Source organism: Arachis stenosperma, chromosome 2 (genome assembly GCF_014773155.1).
Source record: "Arachis stenosperma cultivar V10309 chromosome 2, arast.V10309.gnm1.PFL2, whole genome shotgun sequence".
NCBI lineage: Eukaryota > Viridiplantae > Streptophyta > Magnoliopsida > Fabales > Fabaceae > Arachis > Arachis stenosperma.
In genome coordinates, this window is record NC_080378.1 from 110,338,972 (window position 1) to 110,356,270 (window position 17,299).

Here is a 17,299-nt window from a genome sequence, read left to right on the forward strand (position 1 = left end):
CGGCATTCAAGAGAATCCGGAAGGTCTAAACCTTGTCTGTGGTATTCTGAGTAGGATTCAATGACTGAATGACTGTGACGTGCTTCAAACTCCTAGCAGGCGGGGCGTTAGTGACAGACGCAAAAGGATCGATGGATTCTATTCCGGCCTGACCGAGAACCGACAGCTGATTAGCCATGCTGTGACAGAGCATAGGAACATTTTCACTGAGAGGATGGGAGGTAGCCATTGACAACGGTGAAACCCTACATACAGCTTGCCATGGAAGGAGTCTTGCGTGTTTGATGAAGAAGACAGTAGGAAAGCAGAGATTCAAAAGATGGAGCATCTCCAAAGCCTCAACCTATTCTCCATTACTACAAAACAAGTACCCATTTCATGTTCTTTTGCTTTTCACAATCAATCCTGATAATTTCTGATATCCTGACTAAGATTTACAAGATAACCATAGCTTGCTTCAAGCCGACAATCTCCGTGGGATCGACCCTTGCTCACGCAAGGTATTACTTGGACGACCCAGTGCACTTGCTGGTTAGTTGTGCGGGATTGCAAAAGTGTTATTGCAATTTCGTGCACCATGGACAAGCAACAATTTAAGTTTGGTGTTGTGATGAGCGGATAATTTATACACTTTTTGGCATTGGTTTTACATAGTTTTTAGTATGTTTTAGTTACTTTTATTATATTTTTATTAGTTTTTATGCAAAAATCACATTTCTGGACTTTACTATGAGTTTGTGTGTTTTTCTATGATTTCAAGTATTTTCTGGCTGAAATTCAGGGACCTGAGCAAAAATCTGATTCAGAGGCTGAGAAAGGATTACAGATGTTGTTGGATTCTGACCTCCATGCACTCGAAGTGAATTTTCTGGAGCTACAAAAGCTTAATTGGTGCGTTCTCAATTGCGTTGGAAAGCTAATATCTTGGGCTTTCCAGAAATGTATAATAGTCCATACTTTGCCCGATATTTGATGGCCCAAACTGGCGTTCAAACGCTCACCAGAGACCTTTTTTCTGGCGTAAAATGCCAGAACTAGCACCAAAACTGGAGTTAAACGCCCAAACTGGCACCCAAGCTGGCGTTTAACTCCAAGAATGGCCTATGCACATGAAAGCTTCAAAGCTCAGCCCAAGCACACACTAAGTAGGCCCCGGAAGTAGATTTCTGCACTATCTGCACTTAGTTACTTATTTTCTGTAATCCCTAGTAACTAGTTGAGTATAAATAGCACTTTTTACTATTGTATTAGAGGATCTTTTTAGCTTTTTGATGATCTTTTGATCTTATGCCACTTTTCATGGGAGGCTGGCCATTCGGACATGCCTAGACCCTTTTCTCTTATGTATTTTCTACGGTAGAGTTTCTACACCTCACAGATTAAGGTGCGGAGCTCTGCTGTTCCTCATGAATTAATGCAAGTACTATTGTTTTTCTTTCAATTCATGCCTACTTCTTCTCCAAGATATACTCTCGTACTTAATTAAGTTAAGTCAGAATGAAGGGGTGACCCGTGACAATCACCCACTATCTTCGTTACTCGCTTAGCCAAGATCCGCGTTCCTGACAACCACAAGCGGTCTATCTGATGTTCAACGATCATTGGACGATAGCCAGAGTATATTATCTTGGGTCTCTGATCTACGGACCGAGTCCGTGAGATCAGAACCTTCATGGTATAGGCTAGAACCAATTGGCAGCATTCCTGAGATCCGGAAAGTCTAAACCTTGTCTGTGGTATTCCGAGTAGGATCTGGGAAGGGATGACTGTGATGAGCTTCAAACTTGTGAATGTTGGGCGCAGTGACAGTGTGGAAAAGGATAGAGATATCCTATTCCGACGCTAGTGAGAACCGACAGATGATTAGCCGTGCGGTAGCTGTACCTAGTATTTTTCATCCGAGACGAGAAATCCGACAGTTGATTAGCCGTGCAGAAACCGTACCTAGTATTTTTCATCCGAGAGGATCATACAGCTTGCCATGGAAGGGAGCACACATGATTGGATGAAGACAATAGGAAACTAGAGGTTCAGAGGCAATAAAGCATCTCCAAACGCTTATCTGAAATTCCCACCAATGAATTACATAAGTATCTTTATTTTAATTTTATGTTTTATTTATCTTTATCAAAACCTCATAACCATTTGAATCCGCCTGACTAAGATCTACAAGATGACAATAGCTTGCTTCAAGCCGATAATCTCCGTGGGATCGACCCTTACTCACGTAAGGTATTACTTGGACGACCCAGTGCACTTGCTGGTTAGTTGTGCGGAGTTGCAAAAGTGTGATTGCAATTCCGTGCACCAAGTTTTTGGTGCCGTTTCCGGGGATTATTCAAGTTTGGACAATTGACGGTTCATTTTGTTGCTTAGATTGGGTAATTTTATTTTATGTTTAAGTATTTTTTATTTTTAATTTCGAAAAAAAAATGTGTTCTTCAGAATTTTTAAGAATGAATTCTAGAGCTTCATGAGATATGTTGAAGCCTGGCTGGCTGTTAAGCCTTGTCTAATCTTTTGGACTGAGGTTTCCACTTTCCATTGTAGAAAGGACATGTCTGGATTTGTTATGCTAAAGCTTGGCTGGCCATTTGGCCATGTCTAATTATTTTGGTCCGAAGTTTTAGATTAACATTGCATGAATCCTAGAATTCTTATTAAAAATTTTGAATTTTTTTATTTTCTTTTTCCAAAATAATTTTCAAAAAATATAAAAAAAAATTAAAAAATCATAAAACCAAAAAAAAAATTTTTGTGTTTCTTGTTTGAGTCTAGTGTCAAATTCTAAGTTTGGTGTCAATTGCATGTTTTTAATTTTTCTTAAATTTTTGAAAATTCTTCATGTGTTCTTTCTTGATTTTCAAATTGTTCTTGATGATTTTCCTTGTTTAATCTTGTGACTTTCTTGTTTTGTGTTTTTTTTTGTTGTTTTTCATATGCATTTTCGAATTCATAGTGTCAAAACATCAGAAATTTCTAAGTTTGGTGTCTTGCATGTCTTTCTTTTCTTAAAAAATTTTCAAAAATATGTTCTTGATGTTCATCATGATCTTCAAAGTGTTCTTGGTGTTCATCTTGACATTCAAAGTGTTCTTGCATGCATTATTTGTTTTGATCTTATATTTTTATGTTTTGCTTCATTTTGTTGTTTTTCTCTCTCCTCATTAAAAATTCAAAAATAAAAAAATATCTTTTCCTTATTTTACTCATAAATTTCGAAATTTTGAGTTGACTTGGTCAAAAATTTTTAAAATTTAGTTGTTTCTTGTTAGTCAAGTCAAATTTTCAATTTAAAAACTTTATCTTTTCAAATCTTTTTCAAAATCAAATCTTTTTCATTTTTCTTCTTAATAAATTTTCAAAATTCTCAAATAAATTTTCAAAATCTTTTTCTTAACTTTATTTCATATTTTCGAAAATTCTTGCTGACAATTAGTGTTTTGATTCAAAAATTTCAAGTTTGTTACTTTCTTGTTAAGAAAGGTTCAATCTTTGAATTCTAGAATCATATCTTTTAGTTTCTTGTTAGTCAAGTCATTAACTTTAATTTTTAAAAATCAAATCTTTTTAACTTACTTTTCAATTCTTTTTCAAAATAAATTTTAATCATATCTTTTTAAATTTTTTATTTCAAAATCTTTTTCTAACTTCCTATCTTTCAAAATTTATTTTCAAATCTTTTTCAAATAACTACTTGACTTGTGGGTTTTAATTTTAAAAAATTTACAATTTTTTATCTTTTTCAAAATCACCTAACTATTTCTCCACTTCTAATTTTCGAAAATCACTAAACACTTTTTCAAAAATCTTTTTAATTAACTAATTATTTTAGTTTTTAATTTTATTGTATTTCTTTTTCAAAATTTCGAAACTAATTTAATTAATTAAATAAAAATAAAAATATTTTTCTTTTCCCTCTTTTAAAAATTTGAATACTCTCTTTCTCATCTCTTTCTATTTATTTTATTTAAGTACTAACACTTCTGATCTAATAATTTGAACCCTCTCTCTCTCTGTGTTCGAATTCTTCATCTCCTCTCTCTACCTCATTCTTCTATTCTTCTATTCTTCTACTCACATAAAGGAATATATATACTGTGACATAGAGGATTCCTCTCCTTTTCTGTTCTCTTCTTTTTCATATGAGCAGGAACAGTGATAAAGACATCCTTGTTGGAGCTGATCCTAAACCTGAAAGGACTCTGAAGAGGAAGCTAAGAGAAGCTAAAGCACAACACTCTGGAGAGGACCTAACAGAAAATTTTGAAAAAAAAGCAGACATGGCAGCCGAACCCAACAACAATGGTGGAGATGCAAGGAAGATGCTTGGTGACTTTACTGCACCAACCTCCAAATTCTATAGAAGAAGCATCTCAATTCCCGCAATTGGAGCAAACAACTTTGAGCTTAAGCCTCAGTTAGTTTCTCCAATGCAGCAGAATTGCAAGTTTCATGGACTTCCATTGGAAGATCCTCATCAGTTCTTAGCTGAATTCTTACAAATCTGTGACACTGTTAAGACCAATGGGGTTGATCCCGAGGTCTACAGATTTATACTTTTCCCCTTTGCTGTAAGAGACAGAGCTAGGATATGGTTGGACTCGCAACCTCAGGAAAGCCTGAACTCTTGAAAAAAGTTGGTCAATGCTTTCTTGGCCAAATTCTTTCCTCCTCAAAAGATGAGCAAGCTTAGAGTGGAAGTCCAAACCTTCAGACAGAAGGAAGGTGAATCCCTCTATGAAGCTTGGGAAAGATATAAGCAATTGATCAGAAGGTGTCCTTTTGACATGCTTTCAGAATGGAGCATCTTATGTATATTCTATGATGGTCTGTCTGAATTGTCCAATATGTCATTGGACCACTCTGCTGGTGGATCTCTTCATCTGAAGAAGACACCTACAGAAGCCCAGGAACTCATTGAAATGGTTGCAAATAACCAGTTCATGTATACTTCTGAAAGAAATCCTATGAATAATGGGATGACTCAAAAGAAATGAGTTCTTGAGATTGATACTCTGAATGCCATATTGGCTCAGAAGAAAATATTGACTCAGCAAGTCAATATGTTTTCTCAGAATCTGACTGGAATGCAAGCTACATCCGGCAGTAATAAAGAAGCCTCCTCTGAAGAAGAAGCTTATGACCCTGAGAATCCTGCAATAGAAGAGGTGAATTACATGGGAGAATCCTATTGAAACACCTATAATCCTTCATAGAGAAATCATCCAAAATTCTCATGGAAGGATCAACAGAAGCCTCAACAAGGCTTCAATAATAATAATGGTGGGAGAAATCAGTTTGGCAATAGCAAACCTTTTCCATCATCTTCTCAACAATAGACAGAGAATTCTGAGCAGAGCCTCTTTGGCTTAGCAACCATAGTCTCTGATCTATATAAGACCACTCTCAGTTTCATGACTGAAACAAGGTCCTCCATAAGAAATTTGGAGGCACAAGTGGGTCAGCTGAGTAAAAGAGTTACTAAAACTCCTCCTAGTACTCTCCCAGACAATACAGAAGAGAATCCAAAGAGGCAGTGATTTCCAGTGAGGAAGACCTCAATGGACGCCCACCGACCAATAAGGAGTTTCCTATTGAGGAACCGAAGGAATCTGTGGCTCATACTGAACTTCCTATTACCATTCATGAGCTTTGATGAGTATTCTTCCTCTGAAGAAGATGAAGATATTGTTGAAGAGCAAGTTGCTCAATATCTAGGAGCAATCATGAAGCTGAATGTCAAGTTATTTGGTAATGAGACTTGGGAGGATAAACCTCCATTGCTCATCAATGAACTGAATGCCTTGGTGCAGCTGAAATTACCTCAGAAGAAATCGGATCCCGGAAGGTTCTTAATACCTTGTACCATAGGCACCATGACCTTTGAGAAGGCTCTGTGTGACCTGGGGTCAGGTATAAACCTCATGCCACTCTCTGTAATGGAGAAACTAGGAATCTTTGAGGTACAAGCTGTAAGAATCTTACTAGAGATGGCACACAAATCAATGAAACAGGCTTATGGCCTTGTAGAGGATGTCTTAGTGAAGGTTGAAGGCCTTTACATCCCTGCTAACTTCATAATCCTAGACACTAAGAAGGATGAGGATGAATGCATCATCCTTGGAAGACCCTTCCTAGCCATAGTAAGAGCTGTGATTGATGTGGACAGAGGAGAGTTAGTCCTGCAACTGAATAAGGACTACCTTGTGTTTAAGGCTCATGGATCTTCCTCTGTAACCATGGAGAAGAAGCATGAAAAGCTTCATCCAATTCTCTCCATACTGATGAGCGGATAATTTGTACGCTTTTTGGCATTGTTTTTAGTATGTTTTTAGTAGTTTTAGTTGAGTTCTTAGTATATTTTTATTAGTTTTTAGTTAAAATTCACTTTTCTGGACTTTACTATGAGTTTGTGTGTTTTTCTGTGATTTCAGGTATTTTCTGGCTGAAATTGAGGGACCTGAGCAAAAATCTGATTTAGAGACTGAAAAGGACTGCAGATGCTGTTGGATTCTGACCTCCCTGCACTCGAAGTGGATTTTCTGGAGCTACAGAAGCCCAATTGGCGCGCTCTCAACGGCGTTGAAAAGTAGACATCCTGGGCTTTCCAGCAATATATGATAGTCCATACTTTGCCCAAGATTTGATGGCCCAAACCGGCGTTCAAAGTCACCTACAGAAATTCCAGCGTTAAACGCCAGAACTGGCACCTGATTGGGAGTTAAACGCCCAAACTGGCATAAAAGCTGGCGTTTAACTCCAAGAGAAGTCTCTACACGAAAATGCTTCATTGCTCAGCCCAAGCACACACCAAGTGGGCCCGGAAGTGGATTTTTATGTCATTTACTCATCTTTGTACACCTTAGGCTACTAGTTTTCTATAAGTAGGACCTTTTACTATTGTATTAGGGAGATCTGCGGATCGATAGAGAGTCTTTTGATCATGTTTTGATGATTGAACTCACTCTGGGAGGCTGGCCATTCGGCCATGCCTAGACCTTGTTCTTATGTATTTTCAACGGTGGAGTTTCTACACACCATAGATTAAGGTGTGGAGCTCTGCTGTACCTCGAGTATTAATGCAATTACTATTGTTCTTCCATTCAATTCCGCTTGTTCTTTTACCAAGATATCACTTGTTCTTCAACTTGATGAATGTGATGATCCGTGACACTCATCATCATTCTCACCTATGAATAAGGTGACTGACAACCATTCTTGTTCTACAAGCATTTGAGGCTTAGTGAATATCTCTTGGATTTCTGATTGCATGATGCATGGTTGATCGCCTGACAACCGAGTGCTCGCCTGACAAACGAGCCAACCATTCCGTGAGATCAGAGTCTTCATGGTATAGGCAGGACCTGATGGCGGCATTCAAGAGAATCCGGAAGGTCTAAACCTTGTCTGTGGTATTCTGAGTAGGATTCAATGATTGAACGACTGTGACGTGCTTCAAACCCTGAGGGCGGGGCGTTAGTGACAGACGCAAAAGAATCACTGGATTCTATTCCGGCCTGATTGAGAACCGACAGATGAATTCCGCTATGACCGTGACAGGGGCATATGCAATCGCTTTCACTGAGAGGATGGGAGGTAGCCACTGACAATGGTGAAACCCTACACGAGCTTGCCATGGAAAGGAGTAGGAAGGATTGGATGAAGACAGTAAGAAAGCAGAGAGACGGAAGGGAAGGCATCTTCATACGCTTATCTGAAGCTCTCACCAATGATATACATAAGTATCTCTATCTTTATCTTTATGTTATTTTCGTTCATCACCATTATACATTTGAGTCTGCCTGACTGAGATTTACAAGGTGACCATAGCTTGCTTCATACCACCAATCTCCGTGGGATCGACCCTTACTCGCGTAAGGTTTATTACTTGGACGACCCAGTGCACTTGCTGGTTAGTTGTGCGAAGTTGTGTTTATGCCATGGTATTGAGCACCAAATCTTTGGAGCCATTACTAGGGATTGTTTGTGTTTTATTGATCACAATTTCGTGCACCACATACAGAGTCAAGCAGAGCCCCCATATTCAAACTCTAACTTTGGTGTTGGGAGGCCACTATCATGCTCTGAGTATCTGTGAAGCTCTGTAAGAGCTTCCTGTCAAGCTATTGACATTAAAGAATCGCTTATTGGGAGGCAACCCAATTTTATTTATCTATGTTAATCACTTTTTCATTTTATTTTCCATTGTTAGTTTATGTTTTCTTTAGGTTGATGATCATGTGGAGTCATAAAAACAGCTACAAAATTAAAGCGGAATTAAAAACAGCATCAAAAATAGCACACCCTGGAGGACAGGCTTACTAGCGTTTAAACGTCAGTAAAGATAGCAGAATGGGCGTTTAACACCCAGCCTGGCAACATTCTGGGCATTAAACGCCAGATGGGCAAACAGACTGGTGTTTAATGCCAGAAAAGGATGTCTAGTGTCTGGCTGGCATTAAACACCAGAAAGGGGCATCAGCCTGGCATTTAACGCCAGAATGGGTAGCAGAGCTGGCGTTAAACGCCAGAAAGGTGTAGGGATGAGAAATCCTTGACACCTCAGGATCTGTGGACCCCACAGGATCCCCACCTACCCCAACTCACTCTCTCCCCTCTTCACACCCTTCCATAACACTCTTCCCCAAACACCATTCACCTATCAAATCCTACCTTCTTCCCCATACTCTCTTCACCACTCACATCCATCCACTATTTCCCAAAACCCCACCTATCTCACTATTCAAATTCAAAATACTTCCCTCCCAAACCCACCCATTCTCACACGGATTCCCTCTCTCCCCTACCCTATAAATACCCACTCCTTACTCCTCCACTTTCACACATCACAAACACTTCTTTCCCCCCTTGGCCGAACCACTCACCCCCTCCATCTCCTCAATTTCTTCTTCTTCTCCTCTTTTCTTTCTTCTTTTGCTCGATTTAAGTTTGGTGTGGGAAAAAGCTCTGTTTTTTGTTTTTCCATAACCATTAATGGCACCTAAGGCCGGAGAAACCTCTAGAAAGAGGAAAGGGAAGGCAATTGCTTCCACCTCCAAGTCATGGGAGATGGAGAAATTCATTTCAAAGGTCCATCAAGACCACTTCTATGAAGTTGTGGCCAAGAAAAGGGTGATCCCCGAGGTCCCCTTCATGCTCAAAAAGAGTGAATATCCGGAGATCCGACGTGAGGTTCGGAGAAGAGGTTGGGAAGCTCTCACCAACCCCATCCAACAAGTCGGAATCTTAATGGTTCAAGAATTCTATGCTAATGCATAGATCACTAAGAACCATGATCAAAGTATGAACCCGAACCCAAAGAATTGGCTCACAATGGTTCAGGAGAAATACTTGAATTTCAGTCCGAAAACTGTGAGGTTGGCATTCAACTTGCCAATAATGAGAGGATATCCTCATCCTTTCACTAGAAGAGTCAACTTTGATCAAAGGTTGGACCAAGTCCTCATGGACATATGTGTGGAAGAAGCCCAATGGAAGAGAGACTCCAAAGGCAAGTCGGTTCAACTGAGAAGGCTTGACCTCAAGCCCGTGGCTAGAGGATGGTTGGAGTTCATCCAACACTCTATCATTCCTACTAGCAACCGATTCGAAGTAACTGTGGATTGGGCTATCATGATCCATAGTATCATGATTGGAGAGGAAGTGGAAGTTCATGAGATCATACCTCTAGAACTATACAAGGTGGCTGACAAGCCCTCCACTTTGGCAAGGTTAGCCTTTCCTCATCTCATCTATCACCTATGTAATTTACCTGAATGATGAGCGGATAATTTGTACGCTTTTTGGCATTGTTTTTAGTATATTTTTAGTATGATCTAGTTAGTTTTTAGTATATTTTTATTAGTTTTTAGTTAAAATTCACTTTTCTTGACTTTACTATGAGTTTACGTGTTTTTCTGTGATTTCAGGTATTTTCTGGCTGAAATTGAGGGATCTGAGCAAAAATTTGATCCAGAGACTCCAAAGGACTGCAGATGCTGTCGGATTCTGACCTCCTTGCACTCGAAGTGGATTTTCTGGAGCTACAGAAACCCAATTGGCGCGCTCTCAACGGCGTTGGAAAGTAGACATCCTGGACTTTCTAGCAATATATGATAGTCTATACTGTGTCCAAGATTTGATGGCCCAAACCGGCGTTCAAAGTCACCTCAAGAAATTCCAGCGTTAAACGCCGGAACTGGCACCTAAATGGGAGTTAAACGCCCAAACTGGCATAAAAGCTGGCGTTTAACTCCAAGAAGAGTCTCTACACGAAAATGCTTCATTGCTCAGCCCAAGCACACACCAAGTGGGCCCGGAAGTGGATTTTTATGTCATTTACTCATCTTTGTACACCCTAGGCTACTAGTTTTCTATAAGTAGGACCTTTTACTATTGTATTTTCATCTTCTGATCTTTGGAACCTTTTTCTTTAGATCTTTTGATCACTTTGGGAGGCTGGCCTCACGGCCATGCCTAGACCTTGTTCTTATGTATTTTCAACGGTGGAGTTTCTACACACCATAGATTAAGGTGTGGAGCTCTGCTGTACCTCGAGTATTAATGCAATTACTATTGTTCTTCTATTCAATTCCGCTTGTTCTTTGTCCAAGATATCACTTGTTCTTCAACTTGATGAAGGTGATGATCCGTGACACTCATCATCATTCTCACTCATGAACAAAGTGACTGACAACCACACTTGTTCTACAAGCAATCAAAGCTCTAGTGAATATCTCTTGGATTCCTGATAACACGATGCATGGTTGATCGCCTGACAACCGAGTGCTCGCCTGACAAACGAGCCAGCCATTCCGTGAGATCAGAGTCTTCGTGGTATAGGCGAGAACTGATGGCGGCATTCAAGAGAATCCGGAAGGTCTAACCTTGTCTGTGGTATTCTGAGTAGGATTCAATGATTGAATGACTGTGACGTGCTTCAAACTCCTAGCAGGCGGGGTGTTAGTGACAGACGCAAAAGGATCGATGGATTTTATTCCGGCCTGACCGAGAACCGACAGCTGATTAGCCATATGCTGTGACAGAGCATGGGAACATTTTCACTGAGAGGATGGGAGGTAGCCATTGACAACGGTGAAACCCTACATGAGCTTGCCATGGAAAGGAGTAAGAAGGATTGGATGAAGACTGTAGGAAAGCAGAGAGACGGAAGGGAAGGCATCTTCATATGCTTATCTGAAGCTCTCACCAATGATATACATAAGTATCTCTATCTTTATCTTTATGCTTTATTCGTTTATCACTATACCCATTTGAGTCTGCCTGACTGAGATTTACAAGGTGACCATAGCTTGCTTCATAGCAACAATCTCCGTGGGATCGACCCTTACTCGCGTAAGGTTTATTACTTGGACGACCCAGTGCACTTGCTGGTTAGTTGTGCAAAGTTGTGTTTATGCCATGGTATTGAGCACCAAGTCTTTGGAGCCATTACCGGGGATTGTTTTGTGTAAAAGTAGTGATCACAATTTCGTGCACCAAGTTTTTGGTGCCGTTGCCGGGGATTGTTTGTGTATGGACAACTGACGGTTCATCTTGTTGCTTAGATTAGGTATTTTTTTCTCAGAGTTCTTAAAAATGAATTCTAGTGTTTTATGATGATCTGTTGAAATCTGGCTGGCTGAAAAGCCATGTCTAATCTTATTGGACCGAGGTTTCAACTGATCATCACAATAGCTTGTTGATCTCTATCAATCTTGCTATTGGAGCAATGATCTGCTAAGGCTTGGCTGGCCATTGGCCATGTCTAGTGTTTTGGACCGAAGCTTTCTTTGAAAGCTTGGCTGGCTGTGAAGCCATGTCTAATTCCTGGACCGGAGTCTTAGACTAGCATTGCAATGATTCCTGGAAATTCAATTTGAGAATTCTGAAACCTTTATTTTTCTTTTTATATAATTTTCGAAAAAAAAAGCACAAAAAAATTCACAAAATCATAAAAACCAAAAATATTTGATGTTTCTTGCTTGAGTCTAGTGTCTCATCTTAAGTTTGGTGTCAATTGCATACATTCATTCATGTGTCTTAAGGATCTTCAAGTAATTCTTGATGATTTCTTACTTTGAACTTTGAATTCTATTGACTTGAGTGTTTTGTGTGTCTCATATGCATTCTCATTAGTGTCAGTAGTCTGCAAACTGCTAAGTTTGGTGTCTTGCATGCATTGTTATTTGATTTTAGTTGCATTTTGATTATTCCTCATTATTAAAAATCCAAAAATATTTTTAATTTGTGTCTTTTCAAGTCAATAATACAGAGAATTGAAGATTCAGAACATACTGCAGAGGAATCACACAGAAAAAGCTGAGCACTCAAAAATGCCCAGTGAAGAAGACAGACTGGCGTTTAAACGCCAGCCAGGGTACCTGGTTGGGCGTTTAACGCCCAAAAAGGTAGCATTTTGGGCGTTAAACGCCAGAATGGATACCATTCTGGGCGTTTAACGCCAGGATGGCACAAGGGGGAAGATTTTGTTTTCAAAATCAATTTTTTTCAAATTTTCAAAGTTTTTCAAAATCAAATCTTTTTCAAATCATATCTTTTCAATCAAATGCTTTCAAAATCAATTTCTTTCCTTTTTTAAAGATACTTACTAACAATTAATGATTTGATTGAACATCTCAAGTTTGTTGCCTTTTCTGTTGAGAAAGGTTTAAATGTTTGAATCATATCTTTTCTTGTTAGGCAAGTCATTAATTTTTAAAATCAAATCTTTTTTTTTTTAAATTGTTTTCAAATCATATCTTTTAAAATTGTTTTCAAATCAAATCTTTTCAATCATATCTTCTTACCCACATCTTTTTCAAAATAAGTTTTCAATCAAATCTTTTTAACTTCTAATTTCAAAATCTTTTTTTTTTCAAAAATCACTTGATTTCTTTCTCACTTTTATTTTCGAAAATCAATTAAGTGTTTTTTTCAAAATGTTTTCAAAATCTTTTTAATTGAATTTTCGAAAATCTTCTTCCTCCCTTCCCACATCCTTCTATTTATGGAGTACTACTCCTTCTTAATGCACAATTCGAACTCTATCTAATCAAGTTCGAATTCTTCTACCTTCTTTTTTCTATTTTTCTTTTCCTCTGACACCTCAAGGAATCTCTATACTGTGACATAGAGGATTCCACATTTTCTTGTTCTCTTCTCTTTCATATGAGCAGGAGCAGAGACAAAGGCATTCTTGTTGAAGCTGACCCTGAACCTGAAAGGACCTTGAAGCGAAAGCTAAGAGAAGCTAAGGCACAACTCTCTGTTGAGGACCTGACCGAATTCTTCAAAGAAGAAGACATGGCAGCCGAAAACAACAACAATGCCAACAATGCAAGGAGGGTGCTGGGTGACTTTACTGCACCTACTCCTGACTTCTATGGGAGAAGCATCTCTATCCCTGCCATTGGAGCAAACAACTTTGAGCTTAAGCCTCAATTAGTTTCTCTAATGCAACAGAATTGCAAGTTCCATGGACTTCCAATGGAAGATCCTCATCAGTTTTTAGCTGAGTTCTTGCAAATCTGTGACACAGTCAAGACTAATAGGGTTGACCCTGAGGTCTACAGACTGATGCTATTCCCTTTTGCTGTAAGAGACAGAGCTAGGACTTGGTTGGACTCACAACCTAAAGAAAGTCTAGACTCATGGGAAAAGCTAGTCAATACCTTCTTGGCAAAGTTCTTTCCACCTCAAAAATGGAGTAAGCTTAGAGTGGAAGTCCAAACCTTCAGACAGAAGGATGGAGAATCCCTCTATGAAGCTTGGGAAAGATATAAACAATTAATCAGAAAGTGTCCTGATGACAAGTCATCATATACCCATTTTTCAAGCTAATTTCACTTGTTTTGTTAGCATTTATGCACTTTCTTGCATCCTAAGTAAGTGATTTGGAGTGAAAATGCATAACTTCTCTAAATCAAGCAACCACCATGAATTTAATGTTAATCATTGAGGTTTGAGCTCATTTTAATTGAATTTTAATTGATTTATAAGCCTCTTGAATTTAGTGATACTTTGAGTGGTTGTTTGGTTTATTATAGGTGAAGAAAAGAAAAGAAAATGAAAAGCGTGGCAATAAAAGTGTAGCCAAGGAAAGAAAAGCGTGGCCGAATCAAGAAGAAGCGTGCAGCAACTAATGGGGGAAGCAACATTGCCCTCCACAAGGGCAGACTGCCCTCTAGGAGAGCAACATTAAGTGACCAAGCAAGAAAAGGCAACCTTGCCCTGCCCACTCCAAGGGCAGAGCACAAAATGGTGCCTTGGAGCCAAGAGAAGAGAACATTGCCCTGCCCTTGTGGAGGGCAGGATCGGGCTCCATGAGGAAGAAAATCAAGGTAAAAATATCAACTATGCATGCTACAAGGTTCGAACAAAGAACCATGAGGAAGCCAAGCTCTAAGACCCACTAGCGTGCCAAGAAATCAAAAGAAAAAGTAGCGTGTTTGCAAGCCACCAGGTTCGAACACGGGCCATGAAGATTGGGAACCTTGCCCTGCCCTTGGCGCGGGCAGGGCAGCATTTGAAATGGTGCATGGACTTGGCGCACCAAGAAGCAAAACGCGCGCACCAAATTTCTCCTGGCAGCACCAACGCACGCACGCCTCACATCCTGGCGCATCAGCTTTCCCGCCCTGCCCTTGGCGCGGGCAGGGCAGCCTCTGGCGCACCAAACTCGTGCCAGACTCGTCCATGGCCGCACCAAATCCACGCACCAAGCTTCAATTTTCTGCCCTGCCCTCCATAAGGGCAGGGCAGCCTCCTGGGAGTGAATTCTAATGGGCCGAAAATTCAAATTAAATTCCCATTTTAATTCATTTCTTCACCAATTCAAAAGCCCATCCAAATCCCATTATCCAAGAATAGGAAGTGTATAAATAGGAGTTAGTTTGATGTAATTAGGACTTTTATGCTCACTTTTGAATTTTTACTTTTACCTTGGCTTTTGAATTTTTACTTTCACCTTCCTTTGGAGCTTTGGGCTCTCTTGCAATTGTTCTTGAGAGAATTGACCGAGCACTAAGAGGATTAAGGGAGAATTGACTGATCTCCTTCCTCATTCTCACTTGGGCAATTCTACTCTCCTGTTTTTGAGTTTTGGGTGTGTGAAATTGGGGAAATTCTGTCCCAATTCCCATTCAAAATCTTCTCAAATTATTTTCTGCATAATTCAATTCCAATTCTGTTATTCAATTGCTTTTTCTTTAATTTTCTGTCAATTGCTTAGATAATCCAGATCTGGGAAGGAAATTGGGTTTTAGGCTCTGCTACCTAAGCCCTTGGGATCCTGAGATCACAATTCATTTTGGGTTCTTCTGTGAACCTTTACTGCATTTTATTTCCTTTCTGTTTGAATGCTCTTTGCTTCTGATTCAAATTCTGCTCAATCAATTGCTGCAATTTACTTCTTCTTTGTTTAGATCTTGCAATCCCATTCCTCAATTCCCTTTTATATTCAAGCCATTTATCTTTCTTGCCATTTAAGTTACTGCAATTTAAGTTTCTTGCACTTTAAGTTTCAGTCATTTACTTTCTTGCTCTTTAAGTTTCTGCACTTTTACTTTCCTGTTCTTTATTTTACTGCACTTTCCCCTTCCCCCTTTACATTTACTGTCATTTACTTCCTGTTAAACACAAATCACTCAATCAAAACTTGATTCGCTTGACTAAACCACCCACTAAACTAAAATTGCTCAATCCTTCAATCCCTGTGGGATCGACCTCACTCATGTGAGTTATTATTACTTGATGCGACCCGGTACACTTGCCGGTGAGTTTTGTGTCGGATCGTTTTCCGCACATCAAGTTTTTGGCGCCGTTGCCGGGGATTGAAATAGATTGACAATGATTAAGTGAAGTGGAGGTCTAGATTAAGCACTTTTTCTTTTCTGTTATTCTAATTCTTACTAACACACTAACTGTTTGAATTTTTGCTTAAACTAACTAAAACTTCATTCTAAGATTACAGATTGAAGTTCCATTGTATTTCTGGGTTTGTGTGTTTATTGTTGTGTGTTTGTATGTCAGGTATAGGAAGATCTTCTCCTATCATCTCTGAAATTGATCAAAGAACTCTTCGGAGAATAAGAAGAGCTGAAAGAGGGAAGAACATTGTTGGAGAAGAAGAATCTGAGGAGGAATTCCAAGACATGGAAGGAGATACCAATCAACCTGAAGGAGGAGCCAATAATAATCAACATCAGAGAAGAGTCTTGGCTTCATACACATTTGCAAATGCCAAGCAGTGTGGGAGTAGCATTCTTCCTCCCAATGTCAATGCAAACAACTTTGAACTCAAGCCACAACTCATTACTCTGGTGCAAAACAATTGTTCTTTTGGAGGAGGACCTTTGGAGGATCCAAACCAACATTTGTCTACTTTCCTGAGAATCTGTGACACAGTGAAAACAAATGGTGTGCCCCCTGATAGCTACAAGTTGCTACTCTTCCCGTTCTCTCTCAGGGATAAAGCAACTCAATGGCTAGAAACCTTTCCAAAAGAAAGCATCAACACTTGGGATGACTTGGTGAGCAAGTTTCTTGCCAAATTCTACCCCCCTCAAAGAGTCCTAAGGTTGAAGACAGAGGTTCAAACATTCACTCAATTGGAAGCCGAGAACTTATATGAAGCATGGGAAAGATATAAGGCTCTATTGAGGAAATGTCCCCCAGAAATGTTTACTGAATGGGATAAGTTGCAAAACTTCTATGAAGGACTCACTCTTAAAGCTCAAGAGGCTCTTGATCATTCTGCAGGAGGATCCTTGCAACTCATAAAGACCACAGAGGAAGCTCAAAACCTTATTGAGATGGTGGCCACCAACCAATATTTCTTTGCTCATCAAAGACAACGCCAACCATCACAAAGAAGAGGAGTAATGGAGTTGGAAGGAGTTGATTCAATCTTAGCTCAAAACAAGATGATGCAGCAGCAGATCCAACAACAATTTGAACAAATGGCCAAAAGGATTGATGGCTTGCAAGTGGCAGCAGTGAGCACCACAAACCAACCTCCAACCACTTGGGTGCAAAGTGAAGAAACTCAAGAGGAGCAACAACAAGAGCAAGTTCAATACATGCACAACCAAAATCCTGGAACAAATGAAGTCTATGGTGATACCTACAATCCATCTTGGAAGAACCATCCCAACCTTAGATGGGGAGACAACCATAATCAAACCCAACAACCATGGCAAAGAAACACAGGCCAAAACAATTGGAAAAACACAAACCATAACCCTCAGCCAAACACTAACCAAAACTCATACAGAAAACCACAAAACAATTACCC

At 39.5% G+C, this 17,299-nt stretch overlaps 1 non-coding gene across 1 annotated transcript; it reads right to left on the minus strand.

The window, feature by feature from the left end:
- Positions 1 to 4,688: 4,688 nt before the first annotated feature.
- Positions 4,689 to 4,796, minus strand: LOC130964065 (small nucleolar RNA R71). The gene has a single exon (XR_009080176.1). It is a non-coding gene; the product is annotated as a small nucleolar RNA R71 (small nucleolar RNA).
- Positions 4,797 to 17,299: the final 12,503 nt, after the last annotated feature.